General features: G+C 26.8%; 1 protein-coding gene across 2 annotated transcripts in view; it reads right to left on the bottom strand.

Annotated features, from left to right (window-relative positions):
• LOC148226491 (uncharacterized) overlaps positions 1-26,232 on the bottom strand; it is a 69,185-nt gene that overhangs the window by 27,024 nt on the left and 15,929 nt on the right. The window contains exons 7-8 of one of the 2 annotated variants that reach the window (XM_088204203.1): positions 22,193-22,331; positions 21,803-22,122 (exon numbers count right to left, since the gene is read on the bottom strand). The exons of the other annotated variant lie outside the window; for it this stretch is intronic. The gene's annotated coding sequence lies outside the window, so the exon portion shown is untranslated. Of the gene's footprint in view, positions 1-21,802; positions 22,123-22,192; positions 22,332-26,232 lie in introns of those variants that run through there. 2 annotated transcript variants of the gene reach the window in all.

Genomic DNA, 26,232 nt, shown 5'->3' with positions numbered 1-26,232 from the left:
TTTATAAATATATTCTTGCTATGATTTTTACCAGAGTTGGGCCCCTCAATGAGAACGGGCCCCGGGAATTTGTCCGCTATTGGCAGGCCTGGATATGTCCATGAATTTTTAATACAAAAAAGTAGAAAAGTTTTTCATGTAACTGATTACTTAGATCAGATTCAGTGATACATATTTTAATTCATTAACGGAATGCAATCCCACTTTGAAACCTTCGCGTGTATTTTATACACACTACGCATGCATTTTTTAATTGCCTCCCGTTAAGAACACAAAAGCAATGGCAGTGACGTTCCATTGCAAATTGGCTAACTGTCGAAGAAGACACACGGGTTCACATGTCAATTGAACGTTTTCCTTAGCGACCAATTTAAACGGCGCATTGTCTCGTCGAAAGTACTTCGAGTAGAGTTAATTTTCTCCTGACACACGGGGTATTGTCACGCCATTTACTGTTTAGAAGACTCTGACTGACTGAATGAATCTGACGGAATCGAACAATAAGTAAATTAGTATGAAAATCGCGACCTGCGACAATTGCATGACATGTTTGCATAGACACGAATGATATTAATCATTTTGTTGTTAAGCATGTTTGATTTCAATTTCACTTTTCAGATGCCTCTTCAGAAAGTGACATTTGCTTGATGGGTTTACCACTTTATTAACTGTTCTCATATTTTATCAAGGTTCTTCTGAAGATTCTATGAGTCTATATACAAAGCCATCACATCTATGTCGTCCGCAAATGTCGCAATTGTTGATCGTCTTGTACTTAAGGATTTAGCAGTAACTATCAAATAAAGTATTGGTCCCAGTATATTACTCTGTGGTACTCCTAAATTGATCTTATTTAGGTTAGTGTATTCCTCGTTGACCATTACATGAAAATACCTGCCTTTTATGTATGACTCCAATACTATAAAAAGTTGTTTTTATTATAAATAAAATTGCTTATATTATCTTGAAATATCAATTTTATCAGACTTTTTATAGCATAGGTAATTGTATTTATTGAATTACAAAAATCCTTATTAAAAGTGTTCTTATGTACCATAACATGAATATTATCTACATATATAAATACGCTTATTCGTTTATGACGAATCAATATTTAAATAAAACATATTTTATAAATGGTTTTAAACTTGCCTAAATTTATTATCAAATTATTTTAATATTTAAATATATATTTATATATTTATTAAAGTTTTTTTATTTTTTAATATACCTTGTTAAAAAATAATAAAACAATTTTAATTGATGTTGATAGTAAATAAACATACTAGAATAATAACTATCTTTTATCAAATACACCAATATTTTCAAGCAATAGGTTACATTGTTTACAGATTATTTATCTATGGTAATAAATATAGAGAAGTTTCAATTAAAACTAAGTGCAACTTTAAAGTGCATTTTGCCGGACATGACAAATATCGAATCATAGTTACTCATATGTAGGGATAAATGAGAAGATATGTCACAGTAGTGAATAGGGGGGGTCACAATGCGAGCGGATTTGAGGGTCATTTCCGTCCAATTGTCACCAATTATGTATGACTTACTTTTGTTGTTCGAGGCGACATGCTCTAGGAGTCTGACAATTCGCCTGTGACTCTACCCTCGCGAAAAGATTTCCGGTGCAAAAAAGATTCATCTTAGTTCATAGCATCGATTAAAAGTATAGCCAATTTACATAGCTTACCTGAGGCAACATACCTCGCCCTGCTCTCAAGATTAAGCAACTTAGACATAGGGTATGCTTTTATGGTGCAATAATTTAATAATGATCTAAATAATGGAATTAAAAGTATGGGCGTAAATGCTAATAGCTCTAATAGAGGTGTAAGCTACTGTGTATATGTTATTATAAAATATAACACAAAGGAAGTGAAGAAAACATTAATTGCGTACAAATTGTAAATTATAGTATTTATAGATTTTACGGTGATTTTTTGATTTCTATATACTGAATCTATGAAATATATATAACAATAAAATAAGTGATCCTGTATTTGAATATGATATTTATTCAGAACTCAAATCTGTCATTTATTTATGATTATTTTTTTAGTAATGAATGACAGATTTATCGTTGGGGCAAAAATCTCTTTGATGTACTTTTTCTAGAATTTGCTAAAATAATAGTAGTAATTAGCTGCGCTTAATAAATTAAACATTTTTGTGTAATTTTATTTATATATTAGGTTTATTGAGCCTTCATTACCCTTTGGGTTAATTTACTTGAAGTGATGAAGACCGGATACAAAAATATATTATTATAAATTGATTTAATATATATTTTTATAAATGTTATTAGAATCTAGAATGTCATTATTTTATTATATTCAAGCACATATACTAAGATATCTATTTAATTATATTTTTAATTGACATTAATAAAAAAAATCACAAAGATTCTGGTCATATAAAAAAATGTGATGAATGAGAAGTATAGATATCTGTGATAATTATTATCTTTCCAAAAATAAAAAGTTTTGTTATGAAACTTGAAATTCCAAACACTTCGCATAGCTCGGTCTCAATCAACGACAACATTTTATCACTGGGTCACCAAGAATTCCCCCATATCGGCGTTCCATATTGAAAATTTAAGGAATTCTACGGTGAAGTGGGGAAGTAATAAATAAAATCCGACACAACACTATATTGATGGTAATTCCTTATGAAAAAAATGAATGGGAGCATTCCTTAAAAAAGAGTGTTTATGTGACAATGTGTATGCTCGTTCTGCGCACAAATTATGTTAAGTCCATGAACAGGTACCATTATAATACAGGTGACAAAGGACATCCTGTGACGAGGTCCGCCAAAGCAAAAAGGATACAATTCAAGAGCGTTTAGGTGGATAATATTTGTGCGGTGGGCAATCGACAGGAACGAAAACAGGCATCTGGAAACGCCAGGTGCTTCAAGGTATGGAAGTCGATTCTAAAGGAAGTGAATGGCATGCGTCCAGATTGGAACGATATCATTTTATTTTTTGTTTTAAAGATAAGAATAAGAATAAATGAAAAAAAAAATATTATAAAAATATACAACAGAAATCATGTAAATTAATTTATCTTATAATATTGCTATACAATATAATTTACGTGTAACTAAAATATAACAAATATAATAATATTTATAATAACATAAATATTCTAGATATCGAAGATGGCAAGATATTTTTTATTTACTGTTATTTTCACAGTTCATTAATAATACAGAAGTAATCCCAAATCATAATGAAATTTCTCGAGTGATTCAGTATTACGATAAGTACTGACACATAAAATCATATCTTAGGATAAAAGTATGTAAGATTAAAACATAGTATGTATATAATTAAATACATTAGCAATCTATTTGCGTTCTTATAAATTTTATTTAATATCTTGTAGCCATACCATATGTCACAATGGTAAATTGATAAAACCAAAATCCAAATTCATATTCATGCAACACACCACTGACTATTGATGTTGTTATCATACTGAAATTTATGTTTTTTTATTCGCGTGATTGAAAAATCAATAAAAAGTTTTAATATATGTGTAATTAATATGTGTGTGGGTATTTAGAAAAAAAATAAAATGCAGCTATAATCGCATTGAGATTATATAAAATCAATATTAAACTTACCCAAATGTTTTAAGTTACGGATTATTATAAAACTGTCTAATAATCGACGAAGATAAACAGTTCTGTACAATCATATTCCAATATTTAGAGAATTTTAATAGCCATGGTGTAAAATATACGACTATACCATCAAATAGTTTAACTGTATTAAAATCATACTTTGCGTTTGCACATTCCTCTTCGGACCTAGTAGAATAAAATAGTATAAGATATTGATATAAAACTTTAATATTAGCATGTTAACAATTCACATTAAGGTCAATTTTTTATAGTTATTCATAGGTCTGTGTCCTGATACACTTTCTCCTTGAACGAGATATGCTCCAAAACCAATCGCACAGTATACCAATTCCATCGTAATAAAAAAAAAAATATAAATAATCTAAAGCCTTGGTTTTGAGCTACACTATAGAGGACTGTATACCATAAAGCGTAGTTTTTGAAATCTTCGCTAAATAGGAACTGAAAGTACAAAAAAAATATTAAAATATTTTAATCACTCTTTGTATAATATATAGTGTTTTTAGTAATTGCTATAATATTCATAAAAAAATTCTTCATGTACCAATGATTGTGGGAAGTTTTTTGGAAACAAATGAATTATATTGGTATAAGTTTCTTTATCAAATATGTTTATACGTAAGATTATAACATTTTATTTAGAGACATCTATTGTACAGATATGCAATTATTTTAATAAATTTTATTATAATTTTTAGATATTTGTTTTTGTTAAAATAATATATTTAGGTATTTTAAAAATATATACCACTCTTATTTTGTAGTTCAAAACATTATACACGCCTTGTGATCAAAATATAAATAAGTTGGAGCATGTTCGCAGTAACATTAAACTGTTTGTTTGCTAAATAATGCAACAGACTAAGCTATAATAGGTGTGATTAAAAACTACTATGAATCATTTTATTACGAACAAAATAATAAGCTTAGAGCAAATTTTAATTAATTTCCTTCAAAGTACTCTCTTTGGCCACGATGTATTAAAGCCCGATCCTTAATCCATCGTGGCCAAATTCGTAAAAAATGGCATCTATTGTAAATTCTTTAAATTTGGACTTGAGTGGATACCAATATATATAATTCGACCCTCAATATATTTTGTAAAAAGGGTATACGTTTTCTCGAAAGCCACTCCATTATTTCAGCCTTTTTTGAGTTTGATGTTGGTGTATACAATAGCTTTTCCTTCTGTCTGTATCGTGCAATTTATTTTAAAAATACAATCCTTTTGTATACAACATCACTCTTTTCTTTTAAACATGGTTAATTGTCACGCGTTTTTGTCCATTTATATCCTAAATCATTGACAATTATTCCACCCAATGTCTTTTCCGATCTTACAAATGATATTGATTCCTTATGGCCATCCGTATTTCGTTATTTTTAAATTGTTTTTTGTACCTGCAACCTGCTTCATAACGGATTCTACCACCTAAAAATACACACATTGTTTAATTAAAAAATATTTTGCATAGAATACTATTTTAACTATAATTACCGAACTGCAAGTATCGTGCATCTTTTTAAAATATGTATGTATATACATTTAAAACCATTTCTTTAGTTGGTCCTGATAATGCTCTTCCCTGTCCCAATTTACTGTATTCCGACAAATATTTATTTATAATATTATTTTTCTTTAGAATTGGTTTTTAGTCACCTCGCACCCCTTTAACCCCATTTTATATAGGTGCCTTCGACCAGTTAAAAGATCAACCGAAATGGTTTTTGAACAGTGAAGATCAACTTCGTAATCTAAAATACTTGCCCGAATTGTAATTTCTATTTTTCGGCCTCCCACTTATTTTCTTGTCTTCAACAAAAAACAAATCTATTCATGTAAAATAAAAATGTCTTTTAGTTATAATCGCAAAAGTTCCGACAATATTTAATGTATTAACATAAATAATGTATTATGTTTTTGCAGCTTATTTTTCTTTTCATATAATTATGACGTTTTTTATTTTACTTTAAAGAATTCGATGATTAACTTACCAATTTTTTGTGTATTTGTGATAAAGTAAAAAAACACAAAAAGCTTAGCCAATTTTTTACCCATTTTAATTTAGAATCTTATAATTCAATTACGTTATGGTAAGCTTTAATGCGAGTCTGCTATTGCAATCAATACGATAATATTTATTAATTTATCGAAATTTTTATTAAATGCTTATACTAAAAATTGCTTTGAAGAAACAAATCCATTCATGTAAAATAAAAATAAAATATTTCGGCGTTATCATTGGGGTTTGGGAAACCCCGAGTTTTTATGAAATTATATTTAAGTTATAAATTATCATTTTTAACCTTGAAAATCGGAATCCATTTTATTGTTATCCACTTTATAAATTTGTAATGCGTAATTACGTAAAATATTAAGTGTATGTAATTATAAATAATTATTCGCTCTGAAATGTCCATCGCATTTTATAAGCATATTGATATTACTTTTCTGTTATCGGGGGCTTCCTGCTATTTTTTACTATTATTTTTAGTTTAGTTTGCATTAAAACTGCAGAGAAATATCTGACCGAAACTTTAACCACTCTGAAACCCAATTCATTGCTGGAAAAGTAAGTAACACTAAATTAAAGAGGATTGAATCTTAAAGAAAAATAAAGAATTTATTATTAGCGCAGTATCATTATTTCAAGAAGGTAGGTTTTGCAAGAATTATGAAGAATTCGTTCAAAGAATAAAGAAGAATAGTGACATATTTGATTATATGTTGTGGCTAGAAATATCTCTTTTTTTCTTTTTCTTTAAAACCAATGACGTTTTGATGAAAACTATAGAACAAATATATTTGTTATTGATTCCTGAATCAAAGGTAAATATATATTAAATTTACTTGATAGTGAAAAGCAAAACTTTTTCATAGTATTGTAATTGCCACTATAAATCGACTTAGGTTCAACTTAATAACGATATGTGTATAAATGCAAGTTACAGGAGCAATATATTAATTTTAAAATCACATTATAAAATAATTTTCAATTAATAAAAATAGATATCTTAATTATCCATACATTGATTAATTGAATGACTTGTTAGGTTAAGTAAAGATAGATTTTTTGTAGTGATTAATAAATATTTACCTATTGCTACTAATAATAGAGAAAAAATCGTAATTATAATTGACAGCGCAAAACCCAATATTGAATTAATTTAAAATTTATATTTGATCAGTCATACATAACCAATCTTAAATCTGAAATATTTTTGGGTATCCAATAGAAACAATATATGGTAGCCGATCAAAAGAGCGTGTGTCAAATGAGCGCTGCATTATAAGCGCTGCGTCATAAGAGCGTTTACCAAAGGCAGTCATATGAGCATTTGACAAAAGAGAGCACGTCATAAGAGCGCAAAATACTTATTAAGTATTTTTGCGCTCTTATGACGTGCTCTCTTTTGTCAAGAGCTAATATGACTGTCTGCGCATTTGACGTAAGCTATTTTGTTACAGCGCTACTTTGGTAAGCGTTCTTATGATGCAGCGCTTATAATGTATCGTTCACATGACGGCGCTCATTTGACGCACGCTCTTTTGACCGGCTACCAGCAAAAATATGCGTATGTAAACTAATTAGTTAACGGTATTATAAAACTAAAAATATAAAAATAATATTTATTTTAACAGAATATAATTTAAGTGATTGATCATTCTTAATACATACTACATGCATAAATACACTGACAAAACCAAATTATCATCGAATATTGTAAAATGTAGTTTCATTCAGAGATTTGCTTTCTCTTATATTTCTTGTTTATATACTTAAAGGCCAATAATGACAATATATAAAAAACAATTACAGAAGTAACAGGAATCCAATGCATATCGTCTAAATACTTCCTAGCATCATTGCTGACCAATAATGCACATGTCATTCCCATTCCCATATACAATTCTTGAAAAAATTTTAATACTGTCATCAAAATAATAGACAACTAAAAACACAATTCAGGTTCAAAATGCTGTAAGATTGCAATATATTATTTATATAATTGAAAAAATTACCAATCCTTTTGTATGATATTTATAAATTTTATTAATTAATCTCGCAGTCATTGCATGAAATGTAAGTATCACAAAAGACATTAAAAACCCAAATTCATATCCATGCCACAAGGTACTGAGTAATGCTGTTGAAAGTATACTGAAATTAAAAATAAAACATAAATCAATTAACATTATAATGTTGTTACATAAAAGTGGACTAGTTAGCTAATATGTTAACCATAAAATATATTATTTGTTTATAGTACATAATTTAATATGAAAATATTCGTTTCAAAATTTGTGCATAAGCAAGGATTCTAAATTTATACATTTTACACAAACGATCTTCCTCTAAATATTTCACGGCAAAAGAGATAAAATAGTTCAGTTTATGATTAAAAATTAAATATTAGTGTGAAACAAATAATTATTCAAATCACAAAACTTCACTTTTAAATTTTTTGTTAATGTATACATCAACATAGACAATATACCCTATATGCCCAATATGCCCATGTTGATGCAAACATTCGTTTTTATATATTATTTCACTAAATTTATACACGATGAGATAAATGTAAAAACTTACCCCAATACTTTATATTTTGGATAAAAAATCTTATAAGTCGTCGAAGATAACCAGTACTGTACAGTCATGTTCCAATATTTTGCTAAATGAAATAGCCATGGCGAGGTATATACACTATATAAGTCAATAAGTTGACAAGTTTTAAAATCATAAGCTAAGTTAGCACATTCCTCTTCGGACCTAATATAATAAAATAAAGAGTATAGTATTAATATACTGTAATAGCATTGTTATAATGTGCGTGTAAACTACTCACATTAAGCTAAATTTTTCATAATTCTTCATAGGTCCGTATCCTGGTATATTTTCTCCTTGAACAGGGTATGCTCCAAAACCCATCAAGTAATGTACAAACTCCATTGTAAGCATAAAATTAACTAGAAATAATCTGAATGCATGGTTTTGAGTCACACTGTAAAACGTTTTATAAATCATAGAACAGTTTGTGAAGTCTTCGGTTAATAGAAACTGCAAGTATAGTTAATATATTATAACATTTTAATTATAATTTTTCATAAGATTGTCCAATGCCAAATGTTAAAAAAGTTATCTATACATGTCAAATATACAATTAAAAAAAAACAAATAAATATAGTAGTATCCTGTTGTTTTTAACATTGGAATTGTGAATAAGATATGTAAAAAAAGAATATACTATTATATAATTTACCATTGAAACATGACAATTAATAACCCAATTTACTACAACGAGATAACAACAAGTAAGAGTAGATATTGAAATATCACCAGACATATCTGGAAACCTGTTTTGTTAATTGTGAACTATTTTAAAATATTGTCTAATTAATATGTTCAGGTGGATTTGTTCCTTTTCTATAGGAAAACTTTATAATATTTAAACTATAACGTTTTATCAATTGGCACTTTAAGTTAAAGAAAAGTTTGCTTCTGTTAATAAGTTAATTTAATATAACACAATAATATACCTCTTGTGGAAAATATTTCCCATGAAGTTCGATATATACAAAATGTAATACGATGATAATTAAAAATTTCCAAATTATATTCTTGGTAATCTTGGAATGTCTTGCAAACGGTAGTCTGAGAAAATCGTCGTAAGTTCTGTATCGTTGAAAGGTTCCCACGATCGTTAAAAAAAACATACTGAAGTGCATCAAGTCCCAAAAACTAGGATTCGTCACATAACCATTCTGCGGATATAATTTAGGGTAAATTTCCAGCTCGTCTCTTTTTTCTTTATGCGAATAGTATATATCAAAAGAAACTCCAATCATTACAGCAATAAATTTCATACATATTAAATCGAAAAAGAACGTCATGTAATTTCCATTTTCTCTGTAGAAGAATCGATGGTAATTTAAAGATACTATAAGAACCACCAGCGATATAAAATGACAATATCTGAAAAATAAATATAATTAGACCTTCAAGCCATACATTAATAAAAATCAATTTCTGTAAAAATAAAATTTAATTGTAAATTCGATTTGATGCAGTTGAAACCAAGTATCTTTACAATAATTGTCATATGCTTACTTGGGACCTGATATTTTTATCATAGCTGATGTTATTATCGCAGCGCTGATATATTCCCAGATCCGAAATCCTATCAGTAAATATGCACAAACAAACCCTTGAATAGTCAAATACCATTTTCTTAACCAGGGGTCTTTGATGAGTCTATGAAATATCGACGTTACGCAAAATAATAATATTGGAAACCAATGTTTCTCAAAATTGATCACAAAATTATAAACTTCGTACATTTTCAAATAATAGGCAGTCAAATACTGGCGTGTTTATCAATGCGTGCTTGCATATATATGTAATATAAGTGGTTGAAAGTACAAATCTGTACGTAAATTAAAAAACAATGACAAATGAACTTTTTTTAATTCAAAATATGCATCTCAAAGTCAGTTTCACTTTTTTGCTTATAATAATTTTATATGTAAAATGTGATTATTTTATCTGTATTTTATGATTGCATTTAAAAAATATGCTATTTAAATCAGCGAAAATCTCATTTAACAGTGATTTGTTATTCAAAATATAAAAAAAATGAACATTATTGAATAATTTTATAGATGCTATTATTGGTTGTCTTCTTCTAGTATACTCAAGCTCCCCACAGTAGATTCACTTAATATTCTAATATAATATAATTTACGGGAATTTGATAATTATTGTTAAATTTCTAAAACTGACTTACATTTTTAACTGACTTTCAAGTTTACTTAATTATTTTTATTTATTCTATTAGGCTCTCAATATTAGTTTAATCAATACAGTACAAAACATTCAAATTTAGACAATTATTTTTGCAATTAAATTAGATAAATAATTGATATATGATAAAAGGCCAAGAAAGCGCGCCCCGCCTGGATGCAACAAGGCTCTTCTATTTCTTGCAAATTTTGCAACCACAAATTGTCATGAAAATTTAAGTATAATATTTTTGGCGTAGTGTTTAGAGATCTTTACAATCCTTTAATGTGTTATGCTGCAAATTGAGCAATAAATAAATATCTATTGTAATTAATTTAAATGTAAAATATCTACTGTTTTCAGAAATTATATTAAACACGTAGATTAGCATCACTTCTTAAACTGATAAGTTGTACGTCATATTTTAATTGTTTTTCATACTTAAATCTTATTTTGTTGCTTCTGAAAATGAACTGTAAATGGTACAATATAGTGGGTAAAATATAACTTTTTGTTTACACTAATATGAGATTTTTCATTATTACTACCATTGTAATATGTTTAATTAACTTCGGTATATATACCTTTAATTGCCAAATCACCGCTGCTTGTTAATATTTGATCCTAGTAAGTCAGTAGTAATTTTGTTGAAATAACCGTGATATATTATTCATATAACAATATAAATCTGTTACTTTAGACCAAAAGTGCGCTTTAAAAATATTAACAATTTTGAGACCTTTGTCTATTTTTATTAAAAAATATTTTGATTTACATATTTTTTAAAGAAAATGTTTATTCTGCGCAGCATTATATATTTTAATAATTAATAAGTGCTAAAAGTTTTCACTGTATTTAAAATTAATAATAAACTAAGCATATTTCAAATCAATAATAAAATAAAAATACTTTCAAGGTTGAAAACAATATTTTGAATAAATCTTGAAAATTTATTCTGAAACTTTATAATTTAAAAAATATTTAAATTAGTATTACACAATTTTGTGTAGTTTTCTTTAGAAGGCGTCAGTAAAAGGGAGTTTTGCAACACTATGTGCTTAGTAGTTGGTTGTTAATGAATAGTAATTATTTTGAAACTTTGCCCCTTTAAATTTCCAACATTCACCAAAATTTAAATACATCTTTTTTCTGTATAGAGAAGCTAATACATATCCACATTATTTATTTTATATTTTAATATAAATAATGGATAAACTGAATATATTTAAAAATCTACTTATTTTAAAATTTCATGCTTTTTATACATATTTTGATAAGTGTTTTACAATTTAAATCGATAAAATCAATTTCGTAGTTCGTTCTCAAGCGCGCCCAAAACAGGGATTTCCCTTTCAAATTTTCTTACATGTGACAGTTCTTCTGTCATCTGGCAAGCGCTCGCTGCGCTCAGTTTTGTGCAATTAAGTAAGCAGTGAAATATGTTACAATCACAGCATTTTTCTTACAAAGTATCAATTGAAGATAATTCAAAGTGATGTTGCATTGGATTTATAGACAATATAATCAAAACTATAAATTATGAGTGTGCCCGTAAGCCTTTGGTTATATTAATTGAAGAAATGAGACCAATCAACATGCTACCGTGTATAGAAAAAATAATAGAAGAAGTAGTAATCAAACAATTAAAGGAATTTATTACTTCTCAAAACATAATATGTGAACAACAATCGGGATTCAGAGAAAAGCATTCGACTGAAACTGCATTACAAGTAGTGATAAACGATTGGCTGTTGGCTAAGGATACAAACAAAATCATTGGAGCAGTTTTCTTGGATTTCAAGAGAGCCTTCGAAACAATAGACAGAAAAATAATGTTAAAGAAATTGGAGAGTATAGGTATAAGTGATATAGTTTTAAGATGGTTTAATAATTACTTATATAAAAGAAAACAAAAAGTTAAAATAAATAATGTATATTCTGAAGAGAAATTAGTGTCTTATGGAGTACCACAAGGGTCTAAATTGGGACCATTGTTATTTGTTTTGTATATTAATGATATAGTTAATAATGTGGAAAAATGTAACATTCATCTATTTGCGGATGACACATAAATGTATTGCATAGGTGATAACATTAAAGAAATTGTAAATAATTTAAATCATGAATTAAGTATATTAGAAATATGGTTAAAGAATAATGTACTTAAATTAAATGAGAATAAAACTAAATGTATGTTTATTAATTATAAAAATGTGTTAGATAATAGTACCAAAATAGTAATAAATAACTCTAGTATAGAAATAGTGGATAATATAAAATATTTAGGAGTAATTGTTGATACAAAATTAAATTTTAAAGAACATTGTAATTACATATTAAAAAAAAATAGTAGAAAAATAGGTTTATTATCTAGATTAAGAAATATATTAAGTATAAATACAAAAAAAAAAATTTATAATAGTATAATATTGCCCCATTTTAATTATTGTGCAACACTATTAAATATGTTAAATAAATTAGATAAACAAATGTTGCAAAAATTACAAAATAGGGCAATGAGAGTAATTTTAAATAAAAATAGATTAACTAATTGTAAAAGTATGATTGATAGATTAGAATGGTTGAATGTTCAAGAAATATTGAGTATGAATGTTTTAGTATTTATATATAAGTTAGAAAATAATATATTACCAAAATATTTTAATAAGTATTTAATAAGAAATAAAGATGTACATAAATATAATACTAGAAATAGAGAAAATTTAAAGATAATTAAGTATAAGAAAACGAGTACGGCTAGGGGAATTATGTACGGAGGTTTTAATTTATATAATAGTCTTCCAAGAGAAATCCGAAACAGCAAAAATATAACGGGTTTCATAAATGGAATAAAAAAACACCTTCGTACATATAGAAATAAATTATAATATTAAGACTTTATTATTGTATATTTTCATTTTTTCTTTCTGTTATGTATTTTTTATATATTTTTATATATGTTTACTAAATTTGTTAGATGTAAAGATTAGCTATTAAGCTAAATAAATTAATAAAATAAATAAAATAATAATATTATATCACGGTTATTTTTACAAAATTACTATTGACTTTCTAGGATCAAATATTAAAAGACACAGCGGTGATTTGGCAACTAAGGTATATATACCAAAGTTAATTAAACATTTTACAATGCTAGTAATAATGAAACATGGCAAATAATTAAAATATGACATATTGCGACCATTTTGAAGAAGATGAAGAGATGTCAATCTACGTGTTTAATCCTCTACATTAGCTTCCGTCAATTTTGTTCTTCGGTTGTCGTTTAAATTTAATTTATGGATTATATTAGTAGTAATAATTTATGGATTATATTAGTAGTAACATACTACATAGGTGTGATGTAATTAAATAGCTTGAATTTGGCTATTCCTAAAGAGTAATGATGATACAGAATAAAAATTAATTAAGAACTATGACGTATACATATTTTGCCACTTCGGAATTAAAAATCAGCTACTCTTAGATATTTTGGTTATCAATTATTCCAGGTATGCAATCATATATTTATAAACATTGTAAAATGTTATCTATTAGATAACATCCAAGAAACTACACATATGTATATTGCGAGTCGTCACTCGGAACGGAGCGATCTAGGTGATTTTTTTTGCTGCAATAATGGTTTTATTTATTTTATTGTCACCAAGCTTCTTCAGCTAAATAACCGACTGCATCACAATCATTATCAAGTGATCGTCGTAAAAGATAGTATCCCCAAATATCAAAAAAATACATTTTATTAGCATTTATATAGTTTGATCGACATTAACTTCAATCTTCATACGAACTAAGTATATATTACATGTTCACGTTTAAATCATACCTTGTTCAGTCAAATCTAAAGTGTATGTGTATAAAATCGAAAGCAATGGTAATGTTTATGTATTAAAAAAGGAAAAACTCACTTTTCAGCCTCGAAGCCCGTCGCCGGGACTTCAAAATTTGAAGATTTCATTACGAAGATTGTTTTATGATTGTTTATCTAGTTTAGTCAATGTATTATTCTAATCCTCAACACATTATGTATATATTTCATTTTCATAGTTATAACACACCTACTTAATTTGCAATCCAATTATTTATATTCAGTAAAATGACGAATTAATGAAAATTATTGTCGCGTAGCAAAATTTTATTATTAAATAATATTTATTATAAACTGTTGTCATGGTACTGTCAGCCATCTTGTTTTATATTTGAATGCTTATTTTTCATTGGTCGAAACAACAGAATGCATTACCGGTGCCTCGGAAAGCAATGAAGCAAATTCAATTTTTATTTTTATTATTATTTATTATTATAATTAAATGTATTTTCTATGTTTACGTGAATAATATATATATTTAATTTTAATAATAAATATTTATTATTATAATTAAATAAATTTACTTTGTCTACGTTCATACAAAGTAATACGATTTACAGAGTAGAGAATTGAACGGAGAATGTTTCATTTTAAGTTATGCGCGTATGGAAGTGGAAGATAAGATAATAATTATTTATTTATATTATTTAATAAGGTATGGTAACATTTATGTATTTATATCTGCCGGTTTTCACCTCCAAAGAGGATGGTTACCACAATCTTAGCTAATTGCACGACAGACACAAGCACACACTGCGAACACACACGGACAAATGTTAAGTTAAGTAAAGATAGATTTTTAACAATAAATAAATTACACATATGTATATGATGTTCACAGCAATTTTTTTGTAGTGATAAATTTACAACTGAATTTAAAACCCAATTTTAAATTAATTTATTATTCATATTTGATCAGTCATACATAATCAATCTTAAAACTGAAATATTTTTGGATATTCAATCCAAACAATACATTTTTAAAAACTATAACAAAAACGATTGGTCGATGGTGTCAAAGAAAACAAGACAGCAAAAATATGCCTATGTAAACCAATGATTTTTTTTTAAAATTAAGTTATCTTGGTTATTTTTAATTTTAATAAAAATAATATTTTTTTTAACAAAATACAATTTAAATGATTGATCTTTCTTAATATATACAACAAGTATATGTACACTGACAAAACAAAATTATCATCGAATATTGTAAAATGTATTTTCATTCAGATATTTGTTTTCTCTTATATTTCTTGTTTATATACGTAAATGCCAATAATGATAATATATAATAAACAATTACAGAAGTAACAGGAATCCAATGCATATCGTCTAAATACTTTCTAGCATCATTGCTGACCAATAATGCACATGTCATTCCCATTCCCAAATACAATTCTTGAAAAAATTTTAATACTGTCATCAAAATAATAGACAACTAAAAACACAATTCAGGTTCAAAATGCTGTAAGATTGCAATATATTATTTATATAATTGAAAAAATTACCAATCCTTTTGTATGATATTTATAAATTTTATTAATTAATCTCGCAGTCATTGCATGAAATGTAAGTATCACAGAAGACATTAAAAACCCAAATTCATATCCATGCCACAAGGTACTGAGTAATGCTGTTGAAAGTATACTGAAATTAAAAATAAAACATAAATCAATTACCATTATAATGTTGTTACATAAAAGTGGACTAGTTAGCTAATATGTTAACCATAAAATATATTATTTGTTTATAGTACATAATTAAATATGAAAATATTCGTTTCAAAATTTGTGCATAAGCAAGAATTCTAAATTTATCCATTTTACACGAACGATCTTCCTCTAAATATTTCACGGCAAAAGAGATAAAATAGTTCAGTTGATGATTAAAAATTAAATATTAGTGTCAAACAAATAATTATTAAAATCACAAAACTTCACTTTTAAATTTTTTGTTAATGTATACATCAACATAGACAATATACCCTATATGCCCAATATGCCCATGTTGATGCATTCATTCGTAAAACACTAAGTTTTTATATATTATTTCACTAAATTTATACACGATGAGATAAATGTAAAAACTTACCCCAATACTTTATATTTTGGATAAAAAATCTTATAAGTCGTCGAAGATAACCAGTACTGTATAGTCATGTTCCAATATTTTGCTAAATGAAATAGCCATGGCGAGGTATATACACTATATAAGTCAATAAGTTGACAAGTTTTAAAATCATAAGCTAAGTTAGCACATTCCTCTTCGGACCTAATATAATAAAATAAAGAGTATAGTATTAATATACTGTAATAGCATTGTTATAATGTGCGTGTAAACTACTCACATTAAGCTAAATTTTTCATAATTCTTCATAGGTCCGTATCCTGGTATATTTTCTCCTTGAACAGGGTATGCTCCAAAACCCATCAAGTAATGTACAAACTCCATTGTGAGCATAAAATTAACTAGAAATAATCTGAATGCATGGCTTTGAGTCACACTGTAAAACGTTTTATAAATCATAGAACAGTTTGTGAAGTCTTCGGTTAATAGAAACTGCAAGTATAGTTAATATATTATAACATTTTAATTATAATTTTTCATAAGATTGTCCAATGCCAAATGTTAAAAAAGTTATCTATACATGTCAAATATACAATTAAAAAAACAAATAAATATAATAGTATCCCGTTGTTTTTAACATTGGAATTGTTAATAAGATATGTGAAAAAATAATATACTATTATATAATTTACCATTGTAACATGACAATTAATAACCCAAATTACTACAACTATGTAACAACACGTCAGAGTTGATATTGTAATAACACCAGACTGAACATCTAGGCATCTGTTTTGTTAATTGTGAACTATTTTAAAATATTGTCTAATTAACATGTTCAGGTGGATTTGTTCCTTTTCTATAGGAAAACTTTATAATATTTAAACTATAACGTTTTATCAATTGGCACTTTTAGTTAAAGAAAAGTTTGCTTCTGTTAATAAGCTAATTTAATATAATACAATAATATACCTCTTGTGGAAAGTATTTCCCGTGAAGTTCGACGTATAAAAACTGTAAAACCATGATAATTAATAATTTCCAAATTATATTCTTGGAAATCTTGGAATGTCTTGCAAACGGCAGTCTGATAAAGTCGTCATAAGTTCTGTATCGTTGAAAGGATCCCAGGATCGTTAAAAAAAACATACTGAAATGCATCAAGTCCCAAAAACTAGGATTCGTCACATAAACATCTTGCGGATATAATTTAGGGTAAATTTCGGGCTCGTCTCTTTTTTCTTTCTGCGTATAATATATATCAAAAGAAACTCCAATCATTACAGAAATAAATTTCATATATATTAAATCGAATAAGTACGTCGTGAGATTTCCATTTTCTCTGTACAAAAATCGACCGTAATTTAAGGATACTATAAGAACCACCAGCGATATAAAATGACAATATCTGAAAAATAAATATAATTAGACTTTCAAGCTACACATTAATAAAAGTCAATTCCTGTAGAAATATAATTTAATAGTTAATTTGATTTGATGCAGATAAAACCAAATATCTATATAATAATTGTCAAAAGCTTACTTTGGTCCTGATATTTTTATCATAGCTGATGTTATTATAGCAGCGCTGATATATTCCCAGATCCGAAATCCTATCAATAAATATGCACAAACAAACCCTTGAATAGTCAAATACCATTTTCTTAACCATGGGTCTTTGATTTGTCTATGAAATATCGCCGTTGCGCAAAATAATAATATTGGAAGTCTCTCCATATTCATCACAAACTGATGAATTTCTAACATTTTCAAATAATAGTCAATCAACTACTGGCGTGTATATCAATGCGTGCGTGCATATATATGTTTACGTGGTTTAAAGTACAAATCTGTACGTAAATTAAAAAATAATGACAAACGAACTTTTTTTAATTCAAAATATGCATCTCAAGGTCAGTTTCACCTTTTTGTATATAATAATTTTTTATGTATAATGTGATTATTCTATCTGTATACTATGTTTGCATTTAAAAAATATACTATTTAAATCAGCAAAAATCTCATTTAATAGTGATTTGTTATTCAAAATATAAAAAAATTACTATAAATGAATAATTTTATACAAACTATTATTGTGTCTTCTTTTGGTATACTCAAGGTCCCCACAGTAAATTTACTTAATATTCTAATATAATATAATTTACGGTAATTTGATAATTATTGTTAAATTTCTATAACTGACTTTCAAGTTTCCTTAACTATTTTTATTTATTCTATTAGGCTCTCAATATTAGTTTTAAAGTTTACATTACAAAACATTCAAATTTGGACAATTATTTTTGCAATTAAATCAGATCAACGTTAATTGAAATTGATTGTTCAATGATTAAGATATTAAATGAGGTAAACAAAGGTAAATGGTTCAAATTAGACATTATTATTTATGATTTTCTATGATAGTCAAAATGATTTAAACTATAAAAAACTACTTAACATTTTCAATTCATTTTAAAATAAGTTTACTACTTGACTAAATATTTTCAGAAGAAAACATTTAATATTATTCAACGTTAGATTTAAAACTTTGATTAATGATAAATCTAAATACTGTGAATCATTTATGAATAGGTTTAAAACTTAGCTAGATAATAATAAATTAATTATAGTATTATTAATAGAATAAATTATTAATAATATTTTACAAAGAAATCTGAATAAATTTCGGTATACCGAAAATTCGCTATATTGAATGTAAGGAAAATTATATATTTTTATTTTATTTTTAATTACCATATTACTATAGCATTAAAATAAACTTTTATAAGGATTGTTTTTTGTCCTATTTGAAGGATATAAGGATAAGGAAGAACTTAGCTAGATAATAATAAATTAAAAATTGTACTATGAAATTTCAATACAGCGAAGCTCACGAAACCAATGAATAAATTTTGGTGTACTGAAAATTCGTTATATTGAATGTAAGGAAGATGATATATTTTTATTTTATTTTTAATTACTATATTACTACAGCATCAAAATAACCTCTTATAAGGTTGACAGATCGTTTTTTGTTCTTGTTTAAGGAAAATGTATGAAACACAATAAAATTTGTGAAAAAAATGTTTTATAAAAAAAGTTTGAGGGTCAGCGAAACACCTGTAATGTTGCTTCTGAACACATCTGGCACATGCCAAGTCAAAGACGAACTGAATTCGGAGAAATATTGTGTCAAGTTGTAACGTCATTCTTAAATTCGAATCAAAATATTTCGTTATACTGAGATCAGTCTTCGTTACAGTGAAAATATTTTGTATGAAAGTTTTTCGAGGACAAATTGAAGATTCGTTATACAGAGAATTTCGTTATTTCGGTATTCGTTACAAAGAGATTTCACTGTATTAACTTTTAAAATAGGTTTGTAGCTCAACTAAATATGAATAAAACAAAAAAATACCAAAACCTAAAAAATAATATTAAAACGTAACATTTTGTATCATTTAAAAGTAGATTTACAGTTTAAATAAATAATAATAATAAAGAGCATCGGCTACAAATTCGCTCAAAAATATTACTGATAATAAAAAATATTTTGTTACACCTTACTGACGCTACAACACAATCGATCACCAATAGTTAGTGCAATGTGAGCGATTATAGGTCATTGATTATGTTTTAGCGTATTTTAGGTGTTTGAGGGCCAGTTTTAACGCCGCATATAACACAATTTTATCATAAATTTTAGTAATAAGAACGTTTTTTAGTTACACCATAAGCTACTTTATAATTTAAAAAAGTTGTTTATATGTTTTATGTGTAAATATATAAGCCAGTTTTTAGTTACATTTACTAATTAGAAAGAAACAATAAACTGAAAATAACAAGCACCTAATCTGTTACTTTAGACCTAAAGTGCGCTTAAAAAATATTGACAATTTGGACACCTTTGTCTATTTTTATTAAAAAATATTTTGATTCATATATTTTTTAAAGAAAATATTTTTGCGGCACAGAATTATATATTTTAATAATTAAAGAGTGCAAAAAGTTTTCACTGTATTTAAAATAAATAATAAACTAAGCATATTTAAAATCCATAATAAAATAAAACTTATTTTTAAGGTTGAAAAAAATATTTTTAATAAATTTGAAATTTTATTCTAAAAGTAGATAATTTAAAAAATATTTAAATTAGTGTTATACAATTTTGTGTAGTTTCGTTTAGAAGGCGTCAATAATAGGGAGTTTTGCAACACTTTGTGTTTAGTAGTTGGTTGTTAATGAATAATACTTATTTTTAAGCTTTGCTCCTTTTTGTTGGAAATGTTTTTTCAAGCGTAATTTTAAAAATTCTCTAAAAACTATAACTTTAAATTGCCAACGTTCACCAAAATGTAAATACAGTTTTTTTCTGTACATTGTGACAATTTTTAAGAAGATGAAGAAATGTATATCTACGTATTTAATCATCTACAGTAACTTCCGTCAATTTGGTTCTTCAATTGTCGTTTAAATTTAATTTATGGATTATATTAGTAGTTATAATGTGTTCAATGTTAAACTCTTGTTAAGGTCTTATTGTTTTTAATTATATTTCAGAAGCAATGATGGAACAATTTGATGATCTATATGGCTACAACGAAGAATTGGTGTATATAAACAAAGAGTGAATCTTCTAATGTTGAAGTCACTGTCAGCAAGTATTATCTTTTTATAAAGAACATACTACATAAGTTTGATGTAACTGAATAGCTTGAATTTGGCTATTCCCAAAGAGGTATGATGACACAGAACAAAAATTAATTAAAACGCATGACGTATACTAATTTTACCACATCGGAATTAAAAATAAGCCACTCTTAGATATTTTGGTTATCAATTATTTCAGGTATGCAATCACATATTTATATTAATTGTAAAATGTTGTCTATTAGGTAACATCCAAGAAATTACACATACATATGTATATTGCGAGTCGTCACGTTGCGAGTGAGTTTTTTTGCTGCAATAATAGTTTTAGTTTATTTTGCTGTAACTAAGCTTCTTCAGCTAAATAACCGACTGCATCACAATCATTGTCACGCGATCGTCGTAAAAGATAGTAACTCCAAATATCAAAAGATAAAATTACGTCTTATTAGCATTTATATGGTTTGATCGACATTAACTTCAATCTTCATACGTACTAAGTATATATTACATGTTCACGTTTAAAACATACCTAGTTCAGTCAAATCTAACGTGTATGTGTATTAAATCGAAAGCAAAGATAATGTTTATGTAAGGAAAAACCATTTGTCGATGTTGTCAAAAAAAAACAAGGCAATACAGCAAATATATGCGTATGTATAATAAATCAATGTATTTTATTTTTGAAAAAAAAATTTTTTTTTGGTATTTTTAAACTAAAAATTAAATAAAAATAATATTTATTTTACCAAAAATAATTTAAATAATTTATCTTTATTAATATATGCTACAAGCATATGAACATTGACAAAACAAAATTATCATCGAATATTGTAAAATGTATTTTCATTCAGATATTTGCTTTCTCTTATACTTCTTGTTTATATACGTAAAGGCCAATAATGACAATATATAAAAAACAATTGCAGAAGTAACAGGAATCCAATGCATATCGTCTAAATATTTCCTAGCATCATTGCCGACCAATAATGCACAAGTCATTCCCATTCCCATATACAATTCTTGAAAGATTTTTATAGCTGCCATCAAAATAATAGACAACTAAAAACACAATTCAGGCTCAAAATGTTGTAAGATTACAATATATTATTTATATAATTTAAAAAATTACCAATCCTTTTGTATGATATTTATAAATTTTATTAATTAATCTCGCAGTCATTGCATGAAATGTAAGTATCACAAAAGATATTAAAAATCCAATTTCATATCCATGCCACAAGGTACTGAGTAATGCTGTTGAAAGTATACTGAAATTAAAAATAAAACATAAATCAATTAATAATTATAATGTTGTTACATATAAGTGGACTAGTTAGCTAATATGTTAACCATAAAATATATTATTTGTTTATAGTACATAATTAAATATGACAATATTCGTTTCAAAATTTGTGCATAAGCAAGGATTCTAAATTTATCCATTTTACACAAACGATCTTCCCCTAAATATTTTACTGCAAAAGAGATAAAATAGTTCAGTTTATGATTAAAAATTAAATATTAGTGTGAAACAAATAATTATGCAAATCACAAAACTTTTAAATTTTTTGTTAATGTATACATCAACATAGACAAAAAAAACATTTTTTTGTCTATGCTGATACATACAATAGACAATATACCCTATATGCCCAATATGCCCATGTTGATGCATACATTCGTAAAACACTGAGTTTTTATATATTATTTCACTAAATTTATACACGATGAGATAAATGTAAAAACTTACCCCAATACTTTATATTTTGGATAAAAAATCTTATAAGTCGTCGAAGATAACCAGTACTGTACAGTCATGTTCCAATATTTTGCTAAATGAAATAGCCATGGCGAGGTATATACACTATATAAGTCAATAAGTTGACAAGTTTTAAAATCATAAGCTAAGTTAGCACATTCCTCTTCGGACCTAATATAATAAAATAAAGAGTATAGTATTAATATACTGTAATAGCATTGTTATAATGTGCGTGTAAACTACTCACATTAAGCTAAATTTTTCATAATTCTTCATAGGTCCGTATCCTGGTATATTTTCTCCTTGAACAGGGTATGCTCCAAAACCCATCAAGTAATGTACAAGCTCCATTGTGAGCATAAAATTAACTAGAAATAATCTGAATGCATGGTTTTGAGTCACACTGTAAAACGTTTTATAAATCATAGAACAGTTTGTGAAGTCTTCGGTTAATAGAAACTGCAAGTATGGTTAATATATTATAACATTTAAATTATAATTTTTCATAAGATTGTCAAATGCCAAATGTTAAAAAAGTTATCTATACATGTCAAATATACAATTAAAAAAACAAATAAATATAGTAGTATCCCGTTGTTTTTAACATTGGAATTGTTAATAAGATATGTAAAAAAATAATATACTATTATATAATTTACCATTGTAACATGACAATTAATAACCCAATGCACTACAACGAGATAACAACAAGAAAGAGTAGATATTGAAATATCACCAGACATATCTGGAAACCTGTTTTATTAATTGTGAACTATTTTAAAATATTGTCTAATTAACATGTTCAGGTGGATTTGTTCCTTTTCTATAGGAAACCTTTATAATATTTAAACTATAACGTTTTATCAATTGGCACTTTAAGTTTAAGAAAATTTCGCTTCTGTTAATAAGTAAATTTAATATAACACAATAATATACCTCTTGTGGAAAGTATTTCCCATGAAGTTCGACATATAAAAACTGTAATACCATGATAATTAAAAATTTCCAAATTATATTCTTGGAAATCTTGGAATGTCTTGCAAACGGCAGTCTGATAAAGTCGTCATAAGTTCTGTATCGTTGAAAGGTTCCCAGGATCGTTAAAAAAAACATACTGAAATGCATCAAGTCCCAAAAACTAGGATTCGTCACATAACCATCTTGCGGATATAATTTAGGGTAAGTTTCGGGCTCGTCTCTTTTTTCTTTCTGCGTATAATATATATCAAAAGAAACTCCAATCATTACAGCAATAAATTTCATATATATTAAATCGAATAAGTACGTCGTGAGATTTCCATTTTCTCTGTACAAGAATCGACCGTAATTTAAGGATACTATAAGAACCACCAGCGATATAAAATGACAATATCTGAAAAATAAATATAATTAGACTTTCAAGCCATACATTAATAAAAGTCAATTCCTGTAAAAATATAATTTAATAGTAAATTTGATTTGATGCAGATAAAACCAAATATCTATATAATAATTGTCATAAGCTTACTTGGGTCCTGATATTTTTATCATAGCTGATGTTATTATTGCAGCGCTGATATATTCCCAGATCCGAAATCCTATCAGTAAATATGCACAAACAAACCCTTGAATAGTCAAATACCATTTTCTTAACCATGGGTCTTTGATTTGTCTATGAAATATCGCCGTTACGCAAAATAATAATATTGGAAACCAATGTTTCTCAAAATTGATCACAAACTGATGAATTTCTAACATTTTCAAATAATAGTCAATCAAATACTGGCGTGTACATCAATGCGTGCGTGCATATATATATTTACGTGGTTTAAAGTACAAACTTGTACGTGAATAAAAAAACAATGGAACATGAACTTTTTTTAATCAAAATTATGCCTCTCAAGGACGGTTTCCCATTTTTACATAAAATAAGTTTATATGTAGTAGATAGCCTTAGATCTGTATATTATGTTTGCATTTAAAAAATATTCTATTTAAATCAGCGAAAATCTAAAGTCTCGTTTAATAGTAATTTTTAATTCAAAATATAAAAAATTGAATATAAATGAGAATTTTATGCATATTATTATTGTTTGTTTTCTTCTGTTAAACTCAATGTCAAGTAGGTTACAGTAAATTCACTTAATATTTTAGTCTAGAATATTCTTAAGTACGGGAATCTGATAATTTTTGTTAAATTTATATAACTAACTGACATTTTTTATAAACTATTTTTATATATTCTATTATGCTCTCAATATTAGCTTTAAAGACAACATTTGACAAATATTTCTCGAGAAATTTTTTGAAAACAATTCTAAAAAGGAAACCCTATATATTACTTTATTCGATAGGGCTACTTGGGTTAACAGTATCACTTTTTTTATTTTTTCAGTTCGTCTTGTCAAATTTACCCAAGATTATGAAAAATGATAATAATTTTGTTATTTTAGGAATATTTTGCGCTTGTATTTTGATCTATCTATGGGGATATATTATTTTCTTTGCTAATAAAACATAAGAAAAATAGTCTACAGTACTAAAATAATCCTTTGAATATATATTTATTTACAAGAAATCTTCCGTTGTAACCTGACAAGCGTAAACCCAATGCGTTACAACGGGCAAATCTGTACCAACTGAATTAGTCAATCAGACATAATGAATACCTAAAGTAAGTATTAACCACCAGCCTGAATTAGTGACATCTATTATATTTTATTAATTATAAATTATTAAATGCTATACAATTTTTAATAAATAGATGTCACTAGAGTTGGGGCCGGTTTTTTTTTAAATAATAGCGCATTTTTTATAAATAAAAATTCGAGTGCCGCTGCCGGGGCTCGAACCCGTAACCTCAGAATTACTAGTCTGAGACGTTAAAAACTACGCTATTCCGTCCTTAAATATAAACATAATTTAACATCAAAAGCTGTCTAAAATTATGATTTGATTAATAAGCTTTCATAATTTTTAACTGTCATTGTCCATTAGATCATTTTTTTGCCAGCAGCATAATTATATAGGTATTCAATGCATGTTCTAACTTGAATATTCCACCGTTGTGTAAATTATACTCCCCGAAATATCCTTTATGTGTACCGGAAATATAGAAACCATGTGGCACGCGCTTCATTCAAGACCATAACAGAAAATGAGCTTAAATTTGCAAATTGTAATTCCAGCAGAAAAGGAATCCGCGTATTCATGAGTTACGTATTATATAAAATCATCAGGAATATGAAATATGACAGCGTAAACATTGTATGTTTTATTGTGTCCTGTGCACATGCGTGCCGGATGTAGGAGACGCATCCTTTAAAAATTAGTATATAATTAACAACACGGTTAGCATTACGATTGTTTTAGTAGCTCGATTTGGTAGCGTCTGCCGCACATGTCCTGGCCGGTTAAGTCCTTTTAATGAG

The sequence above is a fragment of the Plectrocnemia conspersa genome, unplaced genomic scaffold (genome assembly GCF_051122295.1).
Source record: "Plectrocnemia conspersa isolate PC_06_02 unplaced genomic scaffold, ASM5112229v1 ptg000014l, whole genome shotgun sequence".
NCBI lineage: Eukaryota > Metazoa > Arthropoda > Insecta > Trichoptera > Polycentropodidae > Plectrocnemia > Plectrocnemia conspersa.
The sequence above is the reverse complement of the archived record's forward strand: the minus strand, read 5'-3'. Positions and strand labels throughout refer to the sequence as shown.